Below are 14,094 nucleotides of genomic sequence, written 5' to 3' on the forward strand. Positions count from 1 at the left end.
AGTAGACCTCAACTCTTAGAGATCTTACCATCTGAGCACCACTGCAGTGCCCTGGGAACTAGTTCTCCAACACATTAGCAGGTTGGGGACAAACTACATCCAAATTATAGCTATAGGCTTGCTATCTATCTACTTTTCTTCTAGAATATCATGAACAGTCTCTTATGATAATAATCACAATAACCTTGTCTTCGACAAATTGAGTTTGACTTCTTGATCATCTCACCTGGGAATCTCATCAGAAATCTGTCCGGTTCCTCACACAAATTTATTTCTGACAACAGTGATAAAAGATGTCTTCTGGACCATACAAGAATGTGTGAGTAGATCTTAAGTACATTTTAACTTTCTAAACTTTCTAAGCTATTGAAGTCCCTCCTTCACATTAAGGCAAGGCTAGTCCAGGATTTTACAGTTCTCTGGGGGTGGGTTGTGTTTTGTTGTATTTCACTACACCAACCAAGTTTTCAGAGTTCTTTCTAACTCCCTGACCTATAACATTTAAGTGCATATTCTCTCCTCTGAGAGCCCATATCACTAAATTCAGCCTGATTCAAGGTTTTATTCATTCTATTCTTATACTACACTCTTAAGATCCGATCTCCCACATATTCTTTGGATTTCTGTCTCTGTAAATTAGAAAACTAAGGTGGTTCTTTTTAGGCAGGCACCACGGCTTAATAAGCTAATCCTCTGCCATAATCTTATCTGCATGTAGATTATAAATTCAAAATTATGGCCGGTGCCACAGCTCACTAGGCTAATCCTCTGCCTGCAGCGCAGGCAACCTGGGTTCTAGTCCTGGTTGGGGTGCTGGTTCTGTCCCGGTTGCTCCTCTTCCAGTCCAGCTCTCTGCTGTGGCCCCGGAAGGCAGCAGAGGATGGCCCAAGTGTTTGGGCCCTGCACCCGCACCTGGCTCCTGGCTTTGGATCAGCGCAGCGGCCATTGGGGGGTGAACCAATGGATAAAAGAAAGACCTTTCTCTCTGTCTCTCTCTCTCACTGTCCACTCTGTCTGTCAATAAATAAATAAATAAATAAATAAAGTGGTTGTTTTGGATTATAGCATACTTCCTCATTGGTCACACCTTATATATCACTTTTAGGAGCCTACTAGAACTTGAGTTCTCCCACACATTGCAATTCTAACCCTCTGGGTATCATTCCTTAAATAGGATAATTCCTAAGCCTCCTACTTATTTCTTTCATGCTTAAAAATTTTACCTTCCTTTTAAAAATTTTATTTTAACTATTACCATATTATGTATGGCCATTAAATATATATCTGGCCTGGAACTCTTTTCTAAGTCTCAGAACACTTGACAGTTGCTTAATGAACCTCTTAAGTCACGTTCTTTCTATCACTTCAAGTTAAATATATCTGAATTTTAATTTATTTCCATCTCAAAGTCAGTATCTCTTCCAATTTTCCAACTTCCTCTAGTACTACAGTCACTTCTAATGCTTTGCTCAAAACTTGAAAAATTAGTTATGCTTAACTTTCCCAATATCTGCTTCTTATGTCTTCAAACCTTTACTTTCCAGGTTTATTTATATTTTTACTGCCTCTAATTATTCAATTTCATTACAAACACAGCCCTGGATCATTATCAGTGAAGATTCAAAAATCTTTAATGGCTATTCATTGTCTGCAATATAATCTACCACTTAAGGTATTTTTTTAAACTTTTATTTAATGAATATAAATTTCCAGTGTACAGCTTATGGATTACAATGGCTTCCCCCTCCCTTAACTTCCCTCCCACCCGCAACCCACCCTCTCCCGCTCCCTCTCCCCTTCCATTTGCATCAAGATTCATTTTCAATTTTCTTTATATACAGAAGATCAATTAAGTATAAAGATTTCAACAGTTTGCACCCACATAGAAACACAAAGTGAAACATACTGTTTGAGTACTAGTTATAGCATTAAATCACAATGTACAGCACATTAAGGACAGAGATCCCACATGAGGAGCAAGTGCACAGTGGCTCCTGTTGTTGACCCAACAAATTGACACTCTAGTTTATGGCGCCAGTAACCACCCTAGGCTCTCGTCATGAGTTGCCAAGGCTATGGAAGCCTTCCAAGTTTGCCGACTCTGATCATATTTAGACAAGGTCATAAAAGACAGGGTGAGGATAGTAACCAATGATCCTAAGAGTGGCATTGACCAGGTTTGAACCATTATACAGCATTAAGTGGGGAAGAGGACCATCAGTACACACAGGTTGGGAGTAGAGCCATTGGTGGTAGAGTAGAGGTTGTGATTACAAAGGAATGAGGCCCAAGTATGCTAGACAGGGTCTAGAACAAAGGACAGAGTCATTATTAGCGGAGCTAAGAAAGGTGCTGTCTAAGCTACAATTAAGTTTTCTGATTGAGAGGCAAATAGAACCTGATAGAAGGGGCTTGATAATAATCTGGTGGGCTTTAGGCCCTGTAAGTTAAGAGGCCCAGACCTATCTATCTCTTCACATGGGGTATATCCTAAGGGAGGTGTGAACCTCCTAGGGGAAGGCACTCTGTTGACTTTCATTACTTGGCAGGCCTGGGAGGAGAGCTGGCCAGGTAAAGGCAGGGGGCATCTCTAACAAGAAATTTACAGTTCTGCCTGCAATGTTGCTGACCCTACTTGACCATCCCCTCAGCTGCAGTGGTCACTTTGGAAGTTGGGCTGAGTGAAGGGCTTTTCAGCTTAGAGCCAATAAGATCTATGGCTCTGACCTGGGCATCCTTCGACTCCAGGGCAGGTCCATTTCCAGCGATCCAACTCTTGGCAGAGCTGCCAGGGCTCTTCACAAGCTGACTTCTGCTGAAGCCCAGGCTTACCACATTGAAAGCCATTGCAGTGGACTGGCCTGTTGGGTCTCCTTGAGGGCAGATCACTGTACAGATCAGCCATTAATAGGCCTGCCACCCATTGCTTCTGATGCCTAGCTTTCTTTTCCTCCTGGTTTGTGTTAAAGCAGACCAGAGGATGCAAGTCAAGGGAGTGCCCAAGTCCCATCTCTAATCTTCGGTGGCCTGAACTACAAGTCTATAGTCACAGGCATGTTCTGTAGTAGTTTTTCTAAGGTAGACAATGCCCATGAGGAAAATTATATTCTCACTTTAAAACTTTCTTTCCCTTTGGTCTGAAAGGGAGGTTTTTTCTACTTACTGTATACTTCGCTGATGGCGAAGTGAATCTAGCTATGAGATTATTATTTAAGCTCTTATTTTGGCTATGCTATTACAGAAAAATGTTAGCCATCTCTTTTATAAGGTCTAAAGATTAAATTGTGCGTCCTACAGATTCTTTCATAATAGAATTAGTTTCCTACCTTGAAGAGAATAGAGAAATGAAAGAACAAGTTGGGCTTAGAATAGAGAAATGAGGGAGCAAGTCCTAGATTGCTTGCTGACAATAGCAATATCACATGAATACTTAGCAAACCGTTTCAACCATTAGATAACAACTTAAGAAAACATTTACCAGAAGGTCCAATGCCTTCTATAAATTTTAAGAATCATGTATTTGAAAACACCTCTTAAATATCTAACATGGTGTAGTTTGTTTAACCAGTAAACTTAAGCACAACCATATAAAATGTTTTTAGTTTCTTTCTACCAACAAGTTTAAAACATATGATACACAGATTCAGGTCACACAAATTAAAATGTATCTTTCATTGATTTTAGCAGCTTAAATTTATGGACAATCTTATGTATAAGCCATTTAAAATAAAACTCTTAATAAAATTTCCCCATGTGGACATACAATATGTACACACATATAACATAGCATAATAGACCAATATAGCAATTTTAATAATAGCTTTTAAAATCTTTAACTCTTTTTGTAGATTGCCAATTGATTTGAATTGCTTTTTCTTTTTAGTAACCTCAGTTAACCATACTTTCTCTCAGTTGGTACTGTTAATACATTATTGGCTTCATCTGTTTACAGAGCCATCCCAAAGTACTGAACACAATAGAAGTGGCTGGAAAAAGTCCATAGGAACCTATAGGAGGACAGCTAAACACAGAACCAACAACGCTTTAGTTTTATGAGAGCAAATCATATATAACTGTGAATGACAAAAGACTTTAAGTTGCCATGTTTAAAATTATAAACTCATCAACCAACAAGAGGCACCTGCTTACTTCACAGTTTTTTTGAAAGCACCTGTAGGATTTTACAAGTATTTAACTCTTTAGGCCTCTGGGGCTTTCTCATTAAGATAACTATCATGTCTAGTAACACAAGATCATTAGACTTTTTAATTCTCAAACATTTGTATTAATAGCATTTTCCATTATAGAAACTTAAAGTTTGGTACCACATCACATCTTGACAGTACTTCTAATATAATCCAAATAGCCTGATTAGTTGGTGTCTCTATAAGATGAGAGACATAGGTCCGCTTAAGGTATTTTTTTAAATCTACCTCTTCCAAATCATACAAAGATGAGGATAGATTTTTGTTCAGTTAGTGCTAATACCAGTTAATATTTATGGAAAGTAAAGAGCTTGAGTCCCAGCTTCTCCACTTCCAATCCAGCTCCCTGCTAATGTTCCTTGGAAAGCAGAGGAAGATGACCCAAGTCCTTGAGCTTCTGAACCCATGTGGGGGACCTGTATGAGATTCCTTGTTCCTGGCTTCAGATTGGCCCAGCTCTGGCCATTTGGGGAATGAACCAGAGGATGGGAGATTCTCTCTCTCTCTCTCTCTCTCTGTCTCTCTCCCTCTGTCTCTCTCCCTCCCTCTCTCTCTGTAACTCTGCCTTTCAAATAAATACATATTTAAAAAAATCAAAGGGTAAACAGTTACTCTATTATTAAGTGTTTATTTAATTCCAATACGAAGATGTGAAGAAATTCCAATACATAAAAGATGAAATGAAGTCACTTAAATTATGGTTTAGGATGATTTTTATTTTTGCAACTATTAAGCTATAAATAGTTGATTTACAGTGACATTGAGCTGTAATATAAAACCATGAAAATTTAAGATGCTAGTTCAGTTTTCCATCAGATAACCCAACCATTTATAAGTGAAATATCCCATATATCGATGATGAATGTAAAAACAAGAAGTTTTGCTGGCTGCAAAAAAATGGATTTAGGGAAATCTAGCTATAATAAGCATTATATCTAGATTGTAAAATTGATAACATATCATTTGTTTTATGATAATATTTGTTGATGCATGTAGCCAATCGTGGTTTATTTATTGATTTGCATTTTAAGTTTTTTTTTTTTGTTTCCTAAAATTATGGATGGGCTTTAAGTCTATTCATTCTATGTGGTCATGAATTCTCCTCTCACTTTATCCACTTTAACTTTTTAACACATCGCTCTGGTGCTCCCTGTCTCCCTAATTCTCTCTATCTCTCTTATGCACACACAAAGACATATACACACAGGCATACTTTTCCTTCCTTTTCCATTTTGCCCTTCATGCATTCCATTTGTAAATTATTTTATAAATTACTTAATTTATCTACTAAATTAACAATTCCATATTTTCCATTATATACATGAACAATTAACATTGCTACATAAATCTGTAGCATCACAAACTACAAGTCATTGTAATTATTATATATTAATTTTTTTTATTTCTGCCCTTGCTGTTTGAGCTCCATGTAAGAAAGAATTATTTTGTCTTAGAAAGATGTATTGCATATAATATAAAGTTATGTTCTCAGTTTTCAAGGAGATGAGATGTCTTCTAATGTTTGAATATACACATATTAGTTTTGATTCTGAGATTAGAAGACCTTAAATGAATAATTTTGTTATTTATTATTACCTGGCCCTGATTTCTCTAACATATTAAATTATTCACTTTAACATCAGGATGTCTAAATTGACAGCATTGGGGCTTACAAGAATTGTCTGTTCATAAAACTATGAATCATTTTAGAGAAGCAAAGACTGGAAGTTGTAGCAAAAAAAATGCTTAATGTTAATCTGAAACTGTTGCAAAATTGGAAAGTTTGATAGTGCATGAAATATAATGAAAGGTTAGGAAGCAGAGACTTTGAATGGAGCATCTGAAGAGATAAGTGATAAGACTTTTCTCAAACTGCAAAAATATAGATTAGTATCAGAATGCTATGACAGCTAAGAAGTGCAGTTAACATAATTGTTTAGTGTATCAGAAGACATGTAACATGGAAATGAATAGAGACCATTCAAGAGATGAAAAGGTTTTTTTTTTTTTTTTTATGGGATAACTGCACTATACCAGAGGACTAAAGTTACATGGGGAATTGACTATAAACAGAAGAATGTTTCTATCATTTTCTTTCTTTTCCCCATTTGTTAGTTGTTCAGTATTGTAATGACTGTGGGAAAATAAAGGCATTACAGTTATAATACATAAGAAATTTAAATTTTTATTAATGTAAAAAATCCATTCCACCTAGGCTTCATTGATTTTCATTCCTTGTAGTGTTTGGTGCTGAATTAGTTACAAACTTCATCATTGTTTTTTCACCAAGTGATGGTACAATAAGTGCAAATTTTCTTAAGTAATATTTCTTTGACTGTTGATTACCGAACAAAATACCTAGAAATTTTACTTTAGAAGTAGTCTAAATGAAAATTGTATTCTGGTTGAAGGAGTAAGTGTATATATGCTATCTTCACATACCCGATATCCCAAATTTCTATTCACTCAAACATTTAACATCAAAGTCACAAAAATCCTGTACTATGTGTAAGTTCTTAACATGCATTTTTTGTTAATAGAGGTGTATTATGTTAGGAATTTGAGACTTCATGTATTATACTAATTTTAAAAATTAAAAACTCTTATATCCTCAAGAAGCTAATTTATTAAATAAAAAAATAACCAATTTCCAGACCCCTCATTTATGCTCCTCACCCTTCCAGCCTCAATAGTCTGGGTATATATTGAGATTTTTATTTGCTTTTGTTTTTATTTTTGATTTTGTCTTTATTTTAGCTGCCACAAATGAAATATTTTATTTGTCTTTCTGCATCTGGCTTATTTCACTCAACATGATGCCCCCCAGTTATATCCATTTTACTGCAACTGACAGAATTTCATCCCTTGTATAGCTATTTTGCAAGGCGAAATGCAGCACAATGACAAGACAATAGAACTACATCTCAAAAACTTTATAAAAATACTAATATTTAGTACTTTTTTAGTATTCTTTCAGAGAAGAGAGTACAGTCACAAGTCTTTCCCTAATTTGAATATCTCTCTTTTTAGTTGTTTATTCTCAGTGAAATAATTATCAAACTTTTAAATAGACTACAGCATATTAACAGCACTGTGCTATACATCAATGGCTCATTTATCCAGAAAAGGTATTTTAGTAGCAAGTAAGTGCTTAATACAGTGAGTTTTATGAGGCGTTTTCCCCCGGGAATTCTTATGTGCGGTTACTCTAGTGAATTATTTAGTAAAGCACTGAAAGATCAAGGAAATGGCTGTGACCTCATCTCAAAGCATCTGAAGGTCTGAAATATATGGGCGGGCTCATAGGCAAATTCTGTCCACCTCAGAAATCATGGTGCACCATCTGACAACCCTGTGTGTCAGCCCACGCATACTAGAACTGCTGAGAGCCTGATTAACTGAGTTTGCTGTGATAACTACTCTTGTTGGTCCACTGTAAAACTGTCTGTGTGTAAGCTCTAAAATGCTGTTCCTTGTATCTTTAAAAGATAATCATAATGTAACTGCCACTAACCACTGCCAGATAAATTTAGAAGGTGAATTCAGTAAAAGCAAATAAAAAACACCTCTAGTCAAGATGGCCACTAAAAATTTTGGTTGTACTATAGAAAAATTCATTTATAAATCAGTATCTGGATAAAAGGAGAATCTTCAACAATGCTGAATCACAGACCTGCACGTAGACAATGATTTTACTCACTTATAAAACACAAAATCATTTCATCATGAAAGACTATGAAATAACTAGCAGCTGTAGCTAATGGAAAATAATGGTGTATTTATGCTATAAGGATGTTGTTACCTCTCTTGATAAAGCATTTGATGTGTATTTGATAAAAGTTCTGTAATTTTAAATAGTACTGAAATTTGTGGATTTATAAGTTTTCACATTTGGTCCATCCAGAAAGATCTATTGGAGCTCATAATTCCTCTGAGGATATTCTGGTGGTCAATTTAGAAATTACCTCCCTGGTCTGAGGACTTTGGGAGACTCACTGAGTTTTAAGTCATTCCCCAATCTTTTTATTTCCTTTTTTTCTAATTGCAAAGGAAATAATTGACATTAATACCCATCCTGTGGTCATTTTAAAAGTTAATTCAACGCCCTTGAACTACTTGAATTCCAAGATCAACTCAGGAACTGAACCAGCTTTTCTCCAGGCCCTAAATTCTTTCAGAATAAATGTAAAAGAGAGTCCAAGTACGAACCTTGGCAGATAGGCTTTGCCATAGTTGCATTTATGTACTGAGAAATAACAGAATAAATCCCTGACTTTTCCTCTTGTCTTTAGCATCTCAGTAAATGCTAGTTAATGAGATGCTTTTATTTATTTGCTTATTTGTTTGTTTTGTGTGGCAAAGTATTACCTGTGCTTTTTATCAATTTTCTCTCCACCATCTTTGGGAAGTTGCTCCACTGATCCTTTCCATCCTTCTTGTCATCATCATTCCCTCATGGGATGGGGTTTTCAACTAACCTTGCTTTCCTGTTAAATATACAGAGGAAAGCCAACCAACCAAACATGCCCCTCCAAATCTTCTCTTTTTTAAACTATGTATATCTTTAGCATCTAATTGATCACATTCACTCTTGAATGTGCAATTTGCTTTTCTCCTTAACTTTTCAATATGTCATAGTCCATTTCTTGCCATCATCACTCCAAGTTATTATTCCCCAGTAACATTCCTATTATGAAAATAAAAGCACATACTTATGTCACTATTTCACCAAAACAGCAATATAAGAGACAAGCTTGGAATGTGAAGTCAGACTGTGTGTTATAACCTTTGCCTCATTTATAATGTTAGTAAAATGAAGTGATAATAACACTGTTTTGTACAGCACAACAGTGAAAATTAAATTATTTTGTCCACATAAACTGCTAATACCCATGTCTGGCTCAACAAGTATAACTTAACTATTGATATCTCCATTTCCTGAGACATAAAATAGGACATTAAAACAGTTCATTCCATATAAGAATTAACTTGTGACACTAAATGCCATTACTAGGGTAAAAAATGCATGTAGTAAATAATCAATAAAAACTGGTTGTTTTAAAACTCTCAAAATTTTGAGTTTTGATAACATCCATTGTTCTATTATTACTATGACTAAGGTGTTTTTTTTTTTCAAGATTTATTTGTTTATTTGAGAGACAGAGTTACAGAGAGAGGGAGAGACAGAAAGAGAGGTCTTCCACCCACTGGCTCATTCTCCAAATAGCCTCAACAGCTGAAGCTGAGCAGATCTGAAGCCAAGAACCAAGAACCTCTCCAGTTCTCCCACTTAGGTTCAGGGACCCAAGAACTTTGGCCTCTTCCGCTGCTTTCACAGGCCATTAGCGGGGAGCAAGATCAGAAGTGGAGCAGCTCGGACTTGAACCAGTGCCCACATGGGATGCCTCCATTGTAGGTAGCAGCTTAGCCTACTATGCCACCGTGCTGGCCCCTATGTTTTATTTTTTGTACCAGTTTCTTGGCTTTCTGTCTCCTTTGTTGCTTTCATTTTTCTATTTATTCATAACTAAGTGTACCCAGAATTCCATAGTTGACCTTCTACTTTAATTACTCTACATATTCAATCTGTAGACTTTGTTCAAACCCATTAATTCAGCTTCTACCATAGCTCCTGTGTTTACTCCTACTTCTTTCCCAGTTCTGGTTTTCCCGTAGGATTCCACTGCTGCTTTAATTTCAGTTCATTTGCAACCAATACTCCCTGAAAGATCTTCATCATTTTATTGATTAAAGATTTTCAATGGCATCTTGTTACTATGGGGATGAAATTGAAATTGTTTAATCTTGACCAAAAACCAATCATCACTTTTATTGAAAATATTTATTTCATTTGAAAGTCAGAGTTATAGAGAGAGAGGTAGAAACATAGAGATCATCCAACTGCTGGTTCCCTCCCCAGATTGCTGCAACAACCAGAGCTGGTCTCCCAGGTGGATAGCAGGGATCTATGCAGCTGGGACATGAACCAGTGCCCAAATGGGATGTTTGCTTTACCTGCTAGGCCACAACACAGGCTCCCTCATCATCCTTTTTGTCTCCTTTTCTAATCAGTCATGTAGAGCATCTTTGAGTCTCCTGAGTCCATGTTGTTGTGCCATCTCTCCATGTCTTCCACAAATAGTACTCGTTTCTTTCTGCCCCTTTCTGTCTCCTCCTTTCTGGGCTGCCCATCCGTCTTATAGCTAACTTGGAAAGAACAATCAGATCTCATTGATTGCTAGGTCACTTCTGATGGGGAATCTTCATTCTTTTACCAAAACTTTGTTTATACTTAATACACTGTGAAAACATAAAACCTTGTACTATACAGTTTAATATTCGTGTCTTTTACTCTCCAGGACTGTGAACTCAATAAGGACAAAGACTATATCCCACTGTTCTTCACTCACTCTCAATCACAGCCATACAGCCTTCTAGCTGTTGCTTAACCATCGCAGACCTATTCTTCCACTAGGATTTCTGTGGTGCTTGCTCCTTCTATCAAATAGTCCCACAGCTCATGACCTCACCTGCTTCAAAACTTTGCTCTAATTTCACTTCCTTAGGAATACCTGCTACAACTACCAGGAGGCCCAGTCATACCTTACCTTATGAAACACTATGACATTAGGTAATTCATTTATTAGGTTTGTAGACTGTCTTCTTAATTACAATGTAAGCATGAAAGAACTGCCATTTGTTTTTATTGTTTTCTATTGTATCTCCAGTATTTAAAACACAATACATCTTCAACAAATAGTAAACAATAGATCCAAGAAGTTTAAATGAATTATTTTTCTTTTTAGGTGTTCCAATGTCAAACACATAATAGGTATTGAATAATATTTATAACATTAGTGGTAAATTAAAATATTTAAGCAATTCAATTTTAGCAACTAAATTCAGTTGAAGGATTTTAAAATTAAAGAATTGCATCCTTGTTAAAATGAAAGCAAACATTTTTGCACTATGGTAAGTTCGAAAAACAATCAGCCTTGTGAATTCAACCATGATCATGTGAAAACTAAGCTGTAACCATTTCAATTTGTGAAGTAGCTGAAATTTTTTGCACTTTTTCCAGCATCACCAATTTAGGAACAAGCCTAGGATCTTTTGCCTAACTAACTCTGAAAAGGATGAAATATTAAGTACTAAGAAAACACCATGTATCTCTTGTACAACTCACTGAACTAATATATATGTTATAGTAGAATAGCTTTCTATTATACGTTCAACTTGAACTGTGATTTGGGGTTGATCAAGAAGGGATTGGCTCTTGTGACGAGCAGCAAGATGAAGATATATTTATACCAATTCCACTCTCAGGGTCAGCTTTACTTACAGAATGACAAATAGCTATGGTTTTCATCAGCCAGAGTTCAGAAAGCATCCTTCTGCATTCACTGTGTAGTGTACTGAAAGCTAAGGAGATAAAGTATTTCCAAGTGCCAGCAGCAAACTCTTCACTTCCTAAAGGGCTGAAAATTGAGTCGTGTACTGGGAAAACCATCCACTTCCTAGATATAAACTGAAGATTCTAAAATGTTTCTTGCTTTAATAATTTAAAAAAAATTAAGATATTAGAGTTAAGGAGCTAGGGAAATGGAGAGTTATGTAATTTCTAGAAGTAAAGACGCCACACATCTTAACGGAATGGGGTATGGCCGGCACCTTGGCTCACTTGGTTAATCCTCTGCCTGCAGTGCCAGAATCCCACATGGGCACTGGGTTCTAGTCCCGGTTGCTCCTCTTCCAGTTCAGCTCTCTGCTGTAGCCCGGGAGGGCAGTAGAGGTTGGCCCAAGTGCTTGAGCACCTGCACCCGCGTGGGAGACCAGGAAAAAGCACCTGGCCCCTGGCTTCGGATCGGCACAGTGCCAGCCATATCGGTCATTTGGGGAGTGAACCAACAGAAGGAAGACCTTTCTCTTTGTCTCTCTCTCTTACTGTCTATAACTCTACCTGTCAAATAAATTAAAAAAAAAAAAAAAAGGAATGGGGGAGCCGTTTTGCTGAAATGAAAAGTGCAGTTGTCCAGTGGTAAAAAGACCCTGACATGGGATTCTTCATCATTCAGCCATTTTCTGACTATGCAAACAGGCAACATCCATTTAAATATTTTCTGCTTCATTTTCTTTATATATAAAATGATGGTTACCTATAGTTAATACTTATTAAGGCCTAGTCATGGTTTTGCAATACTACTTTACATGTTTACATAATATCTGATGAAATTATCTATTTATTCTTTGAAGGAGGAATGGAGAGACTCTATGAACATTAAGAACTGACAGAATCCCTAAATGATAGAATAGAATTCTCATCTCACCCAGTCCCTGCTCTTTCGTATTTGCTAAGCTCCCTTTAGGCACACACGACAATACTACTTTCCCTGGGAACGTGAACACCATGGCTATGAAAACAAATTAAGTCCCTCCCTTTCTTCTTTGCACAGGGAGCAGCTCTCCTGCTACAGCCCCTCACACCCTAACAATGTATGCCTGCTCCAACATTGTCTCTACCCTCTCCTTAGTCAGGAGCACCTTCCAGCTGCTGAGCTGGCCAGTCTGCAGTGGTACTCAAAAGACAAAAGACACTGATAGGTGAGCTCCTGAGCAGCTTGGCCATCCCATGTCCCCTGATCTCACCTGTCATGAGCTGCAGCTTCCAAACCAGTGCCATCTCAAGGGTCGTTGACACAGCAGCCAAGTTTTTGGGTCTGGGGCTGCCACTATTGGGGTGGCTGGTTCTGGGGCTGGGATTGCAACTGCATTGGTACCACATCTTTGGTTATGCCAGGAACCGTACTCTGAAGCAGCAGCTCTTCAGTGTGGTTCTGGGCTTTGCCCTCTCAGAGGCCACAGGGCTCTTTTTCCTGGTGGTGGCCCTTCTCACCCTCTTCACCATGTAAAGGAGGCATCTCCAACTCCCACAGTTGTTTCTTCTGTGCCTCATCTGCCTTGCCCATTCCTTTCCCTATACTTTCCAAGGTAACCTGGAGAAAGTGGTTGGCTCAGGGTTTAAAAGAGGGAAGAAAAATAAATACTATATTATAGGATCTTAATAAAGAAAACAAGTTCATTTATGAAGTAAATTGAAAACTCTAAATTATAATTAAATACAAAATACTATTTTAACAATATTTATTAAGCAACTGGTAAATGCCCAGTCTATAAAGAAGTACAACATATAAAGCTTACTACTTGCTTTGAGCCTTAAACAAATTTGCCTGATTATTATACACACAGTATAATATATAGTAATTATATATTAATATATAATTGTATATTAATTATATATGTTAATATATAACAATTATCCTAGAGCACAAAATTACTGTATACCAAACATTATCGAATAATCACTTCGTTGTTCGTTGACAATCAAGTTGTATCAGACTCATAAGACAAATCAAGTTATTGAAAGGTGTAGGACAGCTCACATATTTGTATGCAAAGCAGAGGGAAAAAAGAACTTAGAATAGGGAGTAGAGTCAACTCTGATAGTCTAGGCAGGGAAAACAAATGAATGACCATGCTCCTTAGGGCTTCACTCTGTTGGGTTGATCTGCTCTAACCAATCTATCTTTGAGTCATTGCACTGAGTAATTAAATTCCTGGGAGACAGTCTTGACTATCCTCAATTGTATGCATGTTCTCTCTTTGGACGGTACAATGTAGAAAAATCAAGGTAGCTTACCAGTAGAAAGGGGAATGAATGATTGAGAGGAAAAATAAAAATGACCATTCAAAAAGAAAATCAACGCTATATCTGTTTTCTTCAAAAATTCATATTTGAAACCTGAGCTTTAAGATGATGATATTAGAAGATGGGTTCTTTGGGGAAAATAAATAGGTTGTAAGGGTGACACATTCTTGAATGGGATTAGAG

The 14,094-nt window shown here is 36.9% G+C and overlaps 1 protein-coding gene and 1 pseudogene across 1 annotated transcript in view; both read left to right on the forward strand.

Annotated features, from left to right (window-relative positions):
* The window catches only part of NDST4 (N-deacetylase and N-sulfotransferase 4), a 271,710-nt gene that overhangs the window by 71,581 nt on the left and 186,035 nt on the right, over positions 1–14,094 (forward strand). The gene's annotated exons all lie outside the window — the stretch shown is intronic.
* Positions 12,652–13,114, forward strand: LOC133765564 (ATP synthase F(0) complex subunit C2, mitochondrial-like; annotated as a pseudogene).

This window comes from Lepus europaeus, chromosome 8 (assembly GCF_033115175.1).
Source record: "Lepus europaeus isolate LE1 chromosome 8, mLepTim1.pri, whole genome shotgun sequence".
Lineage (NCBI taxonomy): Eukaryota > Metazoa > Chordata > Mammalia > Lagomorpha > Leporidae > Lepus > Lepus europaeus.